Source organism: Equus caballus, chromosome 15 (genome assembly GCF_041296265.1).
Source record: "Equus caballus isolate H_3958 breed thoroughbred chromosome 15, TB-T2T, whole genome shotgun sequence".
In the NCBI taxonomy this organism is placed as follows: Eukaryota; Metazoa; Chordata; class Mammalia; order Perissodactyla; family Equidae; genus Equus; species Equus caballus.
In genome coordinates, this window is record NC_091698.1 from 83,645,517 (window position 1) to 83,657,491 (window position 11,975).

Here is an 11,975-nt window from a genome sequence, read left to right on the forward strand (position 1 = left end):
TGCTAACTGGAGGAGCTTGAGCAAAGCCATGGAGGTAAGCCACGTGCCAACAGACAAAGGGTTGACCTGGTAGGTCTGACTAGACGAGCTGGGGATTCCCAGAGATGGGATGGTGTGGGCATGGCTACTTCAGCCTGGGTCCAGGGCACACACCCTGGTCCCCTGTGCAGACCCTGGTCCAGCACATAGCCAGCACCACAGGTCCAATGCCACATGGGACAAGTGAAAGCAGATACCGTCCTGTAGGAACCTGCTCCCCCAAGAGTTGCCTCAGCTCTCACCAAGATACATGGACTCACAGACTCCCAGCACATCATAGCAAGATCAGGGTCTGAGGAAAATATTCGAGTATGGACAGTGTGCTTCTCACCAGGTGCTGTCCCTGCATCCCTCCAACCAAATCAACAGAGGGTCGTTTTCTCACCTTGACCATTCACAAGGCCCCTTTCTTCCTTTTCCCGTCAGCCTCACACCAGGCCCCTCGCGCTCCTCCCCAGGGTGGAGCGTGCTGCTGGGCTTCTCCCTGAGGTCTGCCTGCTGCACCTTCAGCCCAGGACAAGCTTCCCTGGGCTGCTTTTGTCTGAGAACACTCCACCGCCCACATGAGGGAGGCCACTCCTCCCCTCTTCCTCTTGCCTCCAGCCCACTCTCCAACATGCCCTCCTGCCTCCACAGTCTTAGTTTGCTTCTTCCCTTCTCTGTCATCACTTCCTCTCTTCATCATTGGGCTTTTCCTCAGTGCTGCCAGAATGGGCCTCTTCCCTCTTGCAGTGATTCCTGTGGCCTCTGGAAGGGGCACAAGCCCCTGGCCCTCGGCCCTCAAGGCCTTCCGCAATGAGCCTAAACTTTCTCTTCTGGCCTTATGTTAGAAGACTCCCTTTGAGCTAAACCACACATGTCTGGTACCACACTGTCTCTGCATCTTTGCTCAGGCCATACCTTCAGCATGGAATGCCCTCCTCCTGTCTTCATCTGACAAGTTCCTTCCCACCCTCCAGACTCATCTCAGACCCCACCTGTCTCATGGGGCAGCCACATAACATGCATATTAGTATGCACTTGGGGGTCGAAGACATCTGAGCTTAGTCTCTGCTTGGCCACTTTCCAGCTCTGTGCCCCTAGGAATGTCACTTCATGTCTTCTGAGCCTGTTCCCCAGTCTATAAAAGAAGAGGATGATCCATACCTCAGAGGGCGGAAGATTAAATGAAATCAGGGATATAAAGTACTCAGCACAGCACCTGGCTCCTGGCAGGGACTCAGGAATGTTTACTATTGGAGCTTGTTTCCAGTCCCTTCCCACTGCCTATGATCCTATGATCTCACTCTCCTTTGAAGCTCTAGAACATTTTTGGTCTCTCTGTCAGCACCCAAATTGGCCACCTATTATAAGTACCAAATTCCTCTAAAGCAGGAGCTCCTTTTGTACCCCTTTGGGTCTTATAGAAAAGGTATTTGTTGAATGGAAATGGAAATTGCTGATGGACCTTAATGACTCACCCTGGGAAAAACAACTTCCCTCTTGTTGGAGATGCCCCAAAGACAACAAAGGCCAGCACCTGTCTTCTGGCCACAAGGCCAGCTCACCATCTTGTCCCACACCTCATCTCAGTGCATTGGACCACTTTGGCCACTTCCTGGTGCCTCCTGTCCCTCCAGCACAATGACCTTGGGCAGGAATGGGCCTGGCTGAGCAGAGATGATCCCCAACAATGACCAAAGAACCTGTAGCCCATGGATCCTGCCTCACCAGCTTGGCCACTCAACATGGTCTCATCTCTTTGTACCATGAAGACTGAATGCCACACTAAGGGAGTTTCCTTCTCAAGGCCCCTGATGTTCTCTCCCACCAGTTGACCTCAGATGGAGCCACCTCCATCCATTAGAGATGTTAATGTTGAAGGGCCCCAATGAGCAGGAGGCAGGCTCCTGAGGCAGCTCAGGGACACTGAACAACCGCCCACCTCCTCCCAGTAAACTTCAAGCTCTGCCTACAAAGGAACATGTGAGGAGGATGGGGCCACACTGTCCTGTCACACTCTTCCTTGCCCCCAGACAATAGCTGTCTACTTCAGATGTCCATCCAACTCAAAGCAAAAAGACTCTGCTCAGGGTGGTGAAGCAGAGTCTCGCCTTCTTCAGCCCCCTTCCTCTGGAATGAGAGACTAAAATGATCAGACCAATCAAGGGTGCCATCCATACAAAGAGGCAAGGCTGAGCTCCTGTCCAAGGGGACGGGACCTTACTGGAAAGTTGAGTGGGGGATGAGTTAATCAGCAGGCCAGCAGCCTTCACAGCCTCGAGGATTCCCCAGAACCCCAAGATAAATTGCAATCTGTGTCCCTGAAAAACCACCCCGCCACTCCCCTTTCCCTCCTTGGTGACCCTCCTTTGGCCAAGCCAGGTGGCACTCCATGTCTCCCCCAGTAACAGCACTTATCTCCAGTCTTTGGATGATCACAGGTCTGCCTGAACACAGACGCAGAGCTCCTTGAGGGATGCCTCTCTATAACCCCATTTGCCAGTGGCTGCTGAATAAGAATGTGTTGAAATGGAGGAAGCCATGAATTCGAGGGTAGATTCATACCTAGAATGTGAACTTCCCCCATTGGCGTAAGGAAGAAGTAGGATGAAGGCTCCTTTTCCTGACATCCAAAACTCTGTCTGAGGGTCTCTGTTCTCCCTGTCTTCCGGGCCCCAAACCTCCAGCATCTGACTCCTTCGTCTTCTTGCCCTTCACCTCCATGAAGCCCTTCCTGACTGCCCAGGTCCCAGGGACAACTCCCCTCTCTGAACCGCCAAGCCTTGGCTGCCTGGTCCCTTCATCTGGTATGTGATTGGTCCTGCCTGGGTTCCTAATTATTTGCAGGCATGATTCCTCTCCCTATCCAGGACTGCAAGCTCCGAAGAGGCAGCAAGTCTGTGTTCTGCTTCTTTGCATCCTCTAAAGAAGAAGCACAAGGTGGGGCCCAAAGTCAGCATTTTGCAAATTTGTGAAATGACTGAGTGAATTGATGAATGGCTTAATTTCCAGGGCCGGGGCGGGGGGTTCACATTATCACAGAACTCCATACATTACCTGTGGGGCACAATGAACATCTTGTGTCTTCTCCAGAGCACATTTGTTGTGGTATGTGGCACATGTAGGACAGTCCCAAATGCTCCCCTCAGTGTGCACAGGACACTCTGGGCCCCTAACATCCCCACACCTTCTGAATGTCCTCTGCTCCCACTCCAAGTACATGTGTTTCTTTTACAAACCCAGCAAAGGAGAAAGAGCTCAGGGACTAAGAGTGGGAGCCTGATGTTGTTCCAGCTTTAGTCCTGACTTGCTGGGAGGTCTGGCTCTATATGCCTCATCTTTCTGTGCCTACGTCTTTTTCTTCTTTGTCTCTTTGTTATTGCCATGAAACACATGTTTCAACTTGCCATGTAGTAGGTGTTCTCTATCATTCTCTTTGCTTTCCCTTATGGTTGCAAAATGGCTGCCACACCTCCAAGCATCCCATTTTTACATAACAATGTCCAAAGGTAGAAAGAAATTGCAGCTTTTTTGGTGTATGTCTGTTTTTGTCACAGGCAATCTTTCCCAGAGGTCTCCAGCTGACTCCTCCTCATATCTCACTGGGTAGAACTGGGCCACATCATCACTACTCTTAAACTAATCATTGCCAAAGGAGATGAGATTATCATCACTGGCCTGGACCAAGCACAACTCACCTCTTAGGGCTCCTTGAACATATTGTGGACCAACAGCTAAACAAAATTGGGATTCTACTCACAAGGTAAAAAAGAGGAATGGCTGTTGAGAAGGCAGCCAGTGATGTTTCCCGCATCCCCAAGAGCTCTCAGGCCTCAGCAGCTTTGGTCCAATTGGGAGAACAGTAAGACCCGTTCAGTGGAGTACCAGGCAGTTCACTGGATGCGAAAGACGCATTTTGAAAACCTGCACATTTTAAAGCGCTTGTAAACTAAAATCACTCCGGACAACGTATGGTAGTAGTTTCTGTTTACCAGCTAAAGTTGTATTAACCATGTGGCAAAGCATAAACAGTTTACAATTCACTTGTAGGACCAGATTTCAGATTATGCAATTTGCGAAGAATTTTTAAACCTTTTGGAAACTCACATTATTTCATGTTTTGCATATAATACTTATTAAAATTTTATTACTATTTTAAAATAAAGTAATATAAAAAATTTTAGTAATATCTCTAAGGTGAGTTGCTCAGGCTGGCTTGAAGGGTGCGAGTGGGTGGGATGCTACAGTTCATTTTCCCAAGGCACTGGGAGAAGCCAGGGAACCAGCAGCAAGACTTTAGGCAAATTACTCTCTGCCTCAGTTTACCTGATTTGGTCAGCTAGCTGGTTGAAAGGTCCCCTTTTGCTCTAAAAGTCTATGAGTCTGTGGATCCCAAAATGAGCGTAAAATTTTATAAGCAACCACATTTTGACCCTGCCATTGCATGTTTTACATCTGAAAACACACAAACACTTCCTGGTTCACTGCTTTGCAAAGAGATCAGCAAACAGAGCCATCGGGAGGAGAGTCCGAAGTCACTCAGGAAGCCAGAGGCCAAGGAAAGCCTGATTTCCTCCTCCTCCAGCAAGCAGGTGGATTCTTCACAGGCAGTAGTGTTCCTGCCCCTGTGGTGGGGGTGGATGACGCCTTCCGCCAGGTGGTAATCCAGGCTCGATTGCTCTCTCCACCTGCCCAGAAAACACTGGTGTGAGACTCAGGTAAGCTCCCTCCGGCTGCCCAGATCACAGAGCAGCTGTTCCAAATTGGGCCCTGGCTGCTTGGAGAGACTGGAAGAAAAGGTGGGTGGGCCAGTGACCAGGGTCCACCCAGCCCCAGCCGCCCCAACTCTCCAGGTAGATGACAGAGGTCCAAAAGGAGAACAGAGGGTAGCAGTGGTTTGGTTTAGCCCAGATACTGCTGCCTCACACAACATTTTGAAAAAATTTTTGAATTAGTTGACATTTTAAAATAGGATGATTCTATATTTAAAACTTCCTATTTCTGGCTTCTTTTGAAAACGTGCGCGATCTTGAAACACGAGGGCCCACATTCCTGCGTGACAATAACTGGCCTGAGCAGAGCAACTGCTTCCCCCCTTAGCTGGAGCACGTGCTGCCCAGGCTCCTCTGGGCCCCAGTGCTGCCTCCTCTCCCTGTGGTATTGGAGTCTGAGATACCTGCTGCAGCCTGCAGATATTTAGCTCTTCCTGGGTGTCCATTCTCCTGCAGGCCTGGTTCCTCCCAGGATGCCAGCTTGTTGATTTCCCCAAGGGAATGTGCTCCGGAGGGAGGGGTGCCACCCCTCCTACTCCTCCATTATTTGTGCCTGCAGGCCACTCTCTGCTCTGAGGAGGGCTATTTGTAATCTTGGGCAGCATTGTTAGTCACCAAGCACTCAGGTCACAGGAGGTGAGAGCCTCTGTTCTCCGCCCTGGTGTCCTGCATGAGGAGGCTGGTGTCCAATTCTGAAGGCTTGTGTTTTCAGAGAAGCACCAACCTGTTAGAGACCCACCTGCATCAGGAGGACAGCGAGCTGGATGTGAAGGGTCAGGAAACCATGCCAAGCCAGGAAGGACGGACTGAACTGGGGATGTTTACAGAGGAGGGAGAAGACCCAGGCAACGTGATGCCCTCCTTTGAATATAAAAGGACAGTCATGTGAGCAAAGTTAGTTACTACTGTTAATGCACCTTAGTGCACAGAGACTATTAATAATACTAGGGAGAAATCTTTAGTGCTTACTCTGCCAGGCATTGTTCCAAGAATATGCATTGACTCACTAATTTTGAGACAAAAACTAAGAAATGGAAACCATTGGAAGACAAATCTTGGTTTAATTACTGTTGTCCAAAGATGGAAAGGGCTGCTTCAATAAGTTGTGAGCTCTCTGTCTCTGGAGGAATGCAAGCAGAGACTGGAGTCTGAGATGCATCAAAGGGGTGGTTGTATTAAATGAGTCTTCAGGTCTCTCTCACCTCTAACATTCTTTGATCCGAATACTTTAACTACCACAGGGACTAAGTGGAGCGCTGTCTGTAATGGATCAGAGAAGCAAAGAATGAAGTGGCAAGTTCAGCCTTGTGGCTCTCGGTTTGCAGAAAAGTTTGAGGTCAGGTTGAGGAGGATAAAGTGTACATTTACATAAATGTGCTCTGAAGTTCATGTATGCACAACTATGGGAATGGATAGATAGGCCCAGAAAATCAATTGTTATGAGACTTCTTGGGACCCTCCTGTGGCTCACCACCCTGTGAGAATCAGACAGACCAGACCTGATTAGTTTATATGGTTAAAGTGGTGTTTTCCAAACTACTGGTTAGAACCCATTTGAACTGAATTGAGTTATGAAATCAATTTGGTTGGTTGTAACTAGCATTAAAAAAAAAAAGAAAAATATCAAAGTACGTTACAAGTAATTCGTTCAAACTGTTTCATTAAAGTTTTTTTCAATAATGGGTGAGTACATATATAATATGTGTGAGCACTGAATTGTGATGTAAAATTGGTGAAAAATAGTTTGAAAGCTCCTAGTGGAGCTCTCCAGTGGGAGCACCCCTGTTCCGTGGGCCGAATCTTGTCTCAGATTAATTTTATCAGGTCAGGCTCAGAGCAAGATGCCAACCGAGTGCAGTCCTGATTGGAACAAGGTGACAGCCAGGTCCAGGATGAACCTCTGACGGGCTCTGTTCCCTGACTGAAGAAGCAGCAGCAGAAGGCACGGGCAGATCCCAGGCTTTCCTCAGGAAGATGCTGTCAGTCTTCTTGAATGAGATCATTCCCCTGAGTGTCCTGCCACTTGTAGACATGCCTCTCCGTGATGACAGCCACCATCTTGACACTTTCATATTGCCCACACTTCTCACCTCAGCTCAGGATTGAGCTGGCAGCGTCTGCACCCATGATGCCTCTGGAGTCTGCCCATGACCTGATCTGTTCCCTTGACCCTTCCATCTCAGCCCCTTCATTCCTTTCACCCAACACTGTGTAGGTGCCTGAGTTACGGCATAGAATTAGCTGCATAGTCCATACCCTCTCCCTCCAGGCTCCTGAATTACTTATCTGTTGAATAGAAATACTTACTATTATCTGCAAACTGAAGGAATGGACCTAAACAGGAACAATGGTGTGGCCTGTGGCAGAGCTGTGTTGGGCTGTTCTCCCTGTAGTAACTGGCCACCAGGAGCAGCTGCTCCTCAAGGACTCCCCTGGAAGACACCCCGGCCATCAGTTTCGTACGGCAGAAGTACTCTGCTGTCACTCACCTAAGGGCTGGACTAGGTGTAGATGTCATTTTACAAGAACTGGAGCTGGGGCAGAGTTATACAAAGACTTTTGCCTTTCATGCTGGAACTTGTTCTCTCACCTCCCATTTCTTTTGCCTTTCATGTTGGAGCTTGTTCTGTCACCTCCCATTTCTACCCACTCTGATTCATGGCAAGTGCCTTGAATGGGGATTAAAAGCCAGGATGCTGTATGGTTCATGCAGCTTGATCCCAGGATGAACTTGTCTTGAAGTCAAATGCCAAGAATAAATCAGCAAATGCTTCAAACACTCAAATTTTTCTACATTTTTTTTTTTTGGAATAGGTAATATATGGACATATTACAAAATTCAAAGGCACAAAAGAATGTAGACCCTTCTCAATGCAAGTGAAAAGCACATCTCCCTCCTGCCTCTTCCTCATTCAACCAACCCCCACCCACCCGCATGTGAAACGAAGGGCAGCAACAGTTCACCGTAGACCAGACACTTGTGTCTAAAGCCTAAATTATATTGATTGAAATAGGGAGACCCAGGCCTGTAGTGTATTGTGGAAAAACCTGGGTCCACAAAAACCTGGGTCCACAGGGTAAAGGGTTGCTCTTTGTGCAGACAGAGTAGACTATATTCTGGTTCATTCTGAACGAATAAACAAACATATTTCAAGCACCAGCTATTTGCTGAAACTAACCGTGACCGACATTTGTTGAACACCTACGAAGCCCTTACATATATTATCTCACTTCAACCTCATGATAACTTGGTTGGTGTGTGTGGATTGGCTTCCACAGCCCCCGTCCCATCCTCCTTCCAGGTGCCTTCCCACTGCAGAGGCTGGAAAGCAGCTTGCAGCCGAGGCTCTGGCTATGAATTAGGTTCCACCAATTAGAGGCACTTGCTTGAGTTTTGGAATGAGGAAGGAGGGCAGAAACTGTTTCTCTGATGCTTTCTGCACTAAACCCTGATTGATACAAAATCCGTTGGGCGGGTACTGTTATTACCTCTGTTTTATACTGAAATTGAGGTATAGAGAGGCTAAGTAACTTGCCTGGGGTCACACAGCTAGTATCCTCGAGCCAGGACTTGAACCTGAGCAAGATGATTCCTTTACTACAGGCTGCTGGGGGCTTTCCTAAACTTTCCCTTTTAATCTCGCAGGGTGGACTATGAATTACTATTATTTATAGATGAGGAAATTGCTTCTCAGATGAGTTTCTCATGCAAGGTTACATGGCTAACAAATGGAAGAGCCCAAACTGAGCCCTGTTTTCTGATTCCTAGTCCAGTTCTCACTCTACACTTCCAAACACTGCTTGAGCAGTTTCTTCAGAAGAACATAAAGTTTTCAGGAAAATTAGCAGTCGAAATGCCTGCCGGTCACTTTAGCTTAGCGGAAGATGCAGACGTGCTGTGAAAGATAAGCGAGAAGAGCAGGCCCTTCTGTGGCTCTCTCGCATCACACACGTCTGAGTGACGACCAGTGTCCCCACTGAGACTTTGAAATACAGCCTCCAAGTAGAAAATTTAACTTCCTGCGTGTCAGAAATGAAGTTCACATCGACCGTTTTCCTTGACATCAGTATGGTTTCTGCTGAAAATATTCCACAAAGTTGAACGGTCAGGCTTACCAAGAGGCATCCAAGAGATGCTTTTTACTCCAAAAGGACAGACTCTGCTTTCTTTTCCATGCTCAGGCTCCAGATTACACTGGACTTCTGTGAAACAAGTTTTAACCTAAAAAGGCATTTGTTAGACTCAATTCCAACTAGTTTTTATCTATTTCCAATACCAAATCCACCAACAAAAGGTCACAATTTGTCATCTTTGAGGGAATTCAAAACATGTAACTCAGATTTTAAAAGCAATTTAAAACAAAACAGAGTCCAAAGATATTTTGAGTTGTGGCAATACTCTTTGGAATAGCCTCCCAGAAGTTTTTGAAAGAATGGCAAAACCCATTTGGACTCAGAACTTATGATCTGTCTATTAAAATGAAAGTTAACTGCTTTGTAGTCATTTCTCATAAATAATAATGCTCCAGAGGGTCTATGACAATTCACTTTTGAAAGATTTATAACAACTGAATTTATCATTTAGGACGATTTTGGTTCTAAGCAACACAAAATCCAACACAAATTGGCTAAAAAAATAAAGGGGATTTCCTGGCCCGGTGGCGTAGTAGTGAAGCTCGTACACTCCACTTTGGTGGCCTGAGGTTTGCAGGTTCGGATCTCATGCACCGACCTACACACTGCTCATCAAGCCATGCTGTGGTGGTGTCCCACATATAAAATAGAGGAAGATTGGCACAGATGTTAGCTCAGAGACAATCTTCCTCAAGCAAAAAGAGGAAGATTGGGGGCCGGCCCTGTGGCCAAGTGGTTAAGTTCACATGCTCTGCTGCAGCGACCCAGGGTTCTGCTGGTTCAGATCCTGGGCACAGACACGGCACTGCTCATCAGGCCACAGTGAGGCGGCATCCCACATGCCACAACTAGAAGGACCTGCAACTAAGATATACAACTATGTACCAGGGGGGATTTGGGAAGATAAAGCAGAAAAAAAAAAGAAAGATTGGCCACAGTTGTTAGCTCAGGTGCCAATCTTTAAAAAAAATAAATAAAAAAACAAAAAAGAGGAAGATTGACAACAGATGTTAGGTCAGGGCCAATCTTCCTCACCAAAAATAAAGAAATAAATAAAATAAAGGAGATTTCCTTTGGCCTGCTGCTGCTTTGACTTCCCCCTATTCTGCATCCTCTCATGACAGTCCTCCCCACTCTCATCATATCTAATATGCAACAGCTTCTCTACTTGCCTCCAGTTGCTATGAATGAGCTGCTCGTGATTCTAAGGCCAACTCTCCCCTTTACACAGAGTCCTATCCCCTGTCTCTTGATACACCAATTATTCCTTCTCAACTATTCCATACTTTGGAATACAAACATGGGATAATTTTTCCTAATGTCAAAAATCAAAACAAAATTTCTCTTTATGTCATATCCCCCTCCAGCTTCAATCTCATTTTTCTTCTCTCTTTGATGGTAAAATTCCTTGAAAGATTTCTCCATGCTCCTGGACTCCAGTTCTTCATTTCAGTGAGTTCTGACTCAACCACTTGAACAAAACAGTTATTCTTCAATTCACCAATGACGTTTGTGTTCTTAAGTCCAGAAGCCAGTTCTTAATCTTCATCATTATCTGCAGCATTTGATACAGTTGACTACTCTGCCTTTTTTGAAATACTTTCTTCACTTGGACTTCAAGTCAACACTCTCCTGGTGGTTCTCTTTCCTCATTGTCCACTCTCACTTCACTTGCTTCGTTAATTCTTCCTCCTCATGCTGATCTTTGAGCACTACGGTACACCTGGGTTTCATTCTGGGCCTGTTTCTCTTCTGCAGGGAGACTCACATCTTGGTTGATTTCACCCACTCCCACGACTCCATACACCACCGAGATCATGCCAAACGTTAAGTGATTTCTCTCCGAAACCCAGGTGCATTTCCAACTGGCTAGTGAGCATCTCCATGTGGATGTCTAATGGACTTCTCAAACTTAAGCTGTCTAAAATGAAACTCCTGACATTTCCATTTCCAGGGCAGCTCAGTAAGCATCTGGAAAAACTCCTAGACAAACTCCTGAAGACAACTATGAAACAAAACTTGAAAACAACTACCTGAAGGCCCTGTAGAGTGAACAAAAGCAGGCAGTTTCTGGAGAGGAGTCAACATTTGGAAAAAGTGAATGCCTAGGTTGACTTTCCCATTTTGTTATGGCTTTTAGCCGGAAGATAGGCCAAAGTCAGGTCACACAGGGCAGATAAAATGATAGAAAATCTGCAGTCCTTCTGGCCTGAAGAATCAAAGAATAGAGTTTGAGCCCACCCCAGCCTTTGGAAAATGAGGGCCGGAATCCAGGAGAAGAGAGATTCAGAAAGGAAGAACCACACATTCTGTATATAAACTCTGTCCAATTCCCAAACCATGCATACATGACACAGGCTTAAGAGGCCCAGATAAAAATCAAAGAACTAAACTGAGACTTATACTGTGGCCCAAGAGACAGTTTACAGTTTGATTCAATTAAGTTAATTGCCTCCTGAAACAAACAAACAAATCAGCATTTTGGGGGAGCTATGTCACAGAATCCAGAGTCTCACAACTTAACAATCACAATGTCCAGAATACCCTAAAATTACTAGACACATAAAGAAAATGGAAAAGGTGACCCACACTCAAGAGAAAAGACAATCAACAGAGACTACTTGGAGATGACCCAGATGTTAGAATTAGCAGATCATAATTTTAAAGTAGCTGTTATAACTATGCTTCATGAGGTTAGAGATTATATGTTTGTAACAAATGAAAAGATAGGAAATCTCAGCAAAAGTAAACTCTATTTTTAAAAAAACTAAATGAAAATTCTAGAACTGAAGAAGACTATATTTGAAATAAAAAATTCACTGGATAGACTTAATAGGGGAAAGTCAATGACCTTGAAGTTAGATCAGTAGGAAGTATTCAATCTGAAGAACAAAGAGGAAAAGAGGTTGGAAAAAAGGGAACAGGGTCTCAGAGGCCTAAGAAATATCAAAATGTCCAACATGTGTAACTGGAATCCCAGAAGGAAAGGGGAGAGACTAGCAGACAGAAAAAAAAAATTGAAGAAATAGCCAAAATTTCCAACAAATT

At 46.0% G+C, this 11,975-nt stretch overlaps 1 long non-coding RNA gene across 2 annotated transcripts; it reads right to left on the reverse strand.

Moving 5' to 3' along the window:
* Window positions 1–3,993: 3,993 nt before the first annotated feature.
* Window positions 3,994–10,589, reverse strand: LOC102148717 (uncharacterized). 2 transcript variants are annotated; one of them, XR_002800247.2, is made up of 4 exons: window positions 8,910–10,589; window positions 7,101–7,225; window positions 5,533–5,654; window positions 3,994–4,709 (listed from the first exon to the last, which is right to left on the reverse strand). It is a non-coding gene; the product is annotated as an uncharacterized lncRNA (long non-coding RNA). The 2 variants fall into 2 exon arrangements; XR_011426135.1 differs by lacking the exon at window positions 8,910–10,589 and having other exon boundaries at window positions 7,101–8,844.
* Window positions 10,590–11,975: the final 1,386 nt, after the last annotated feature.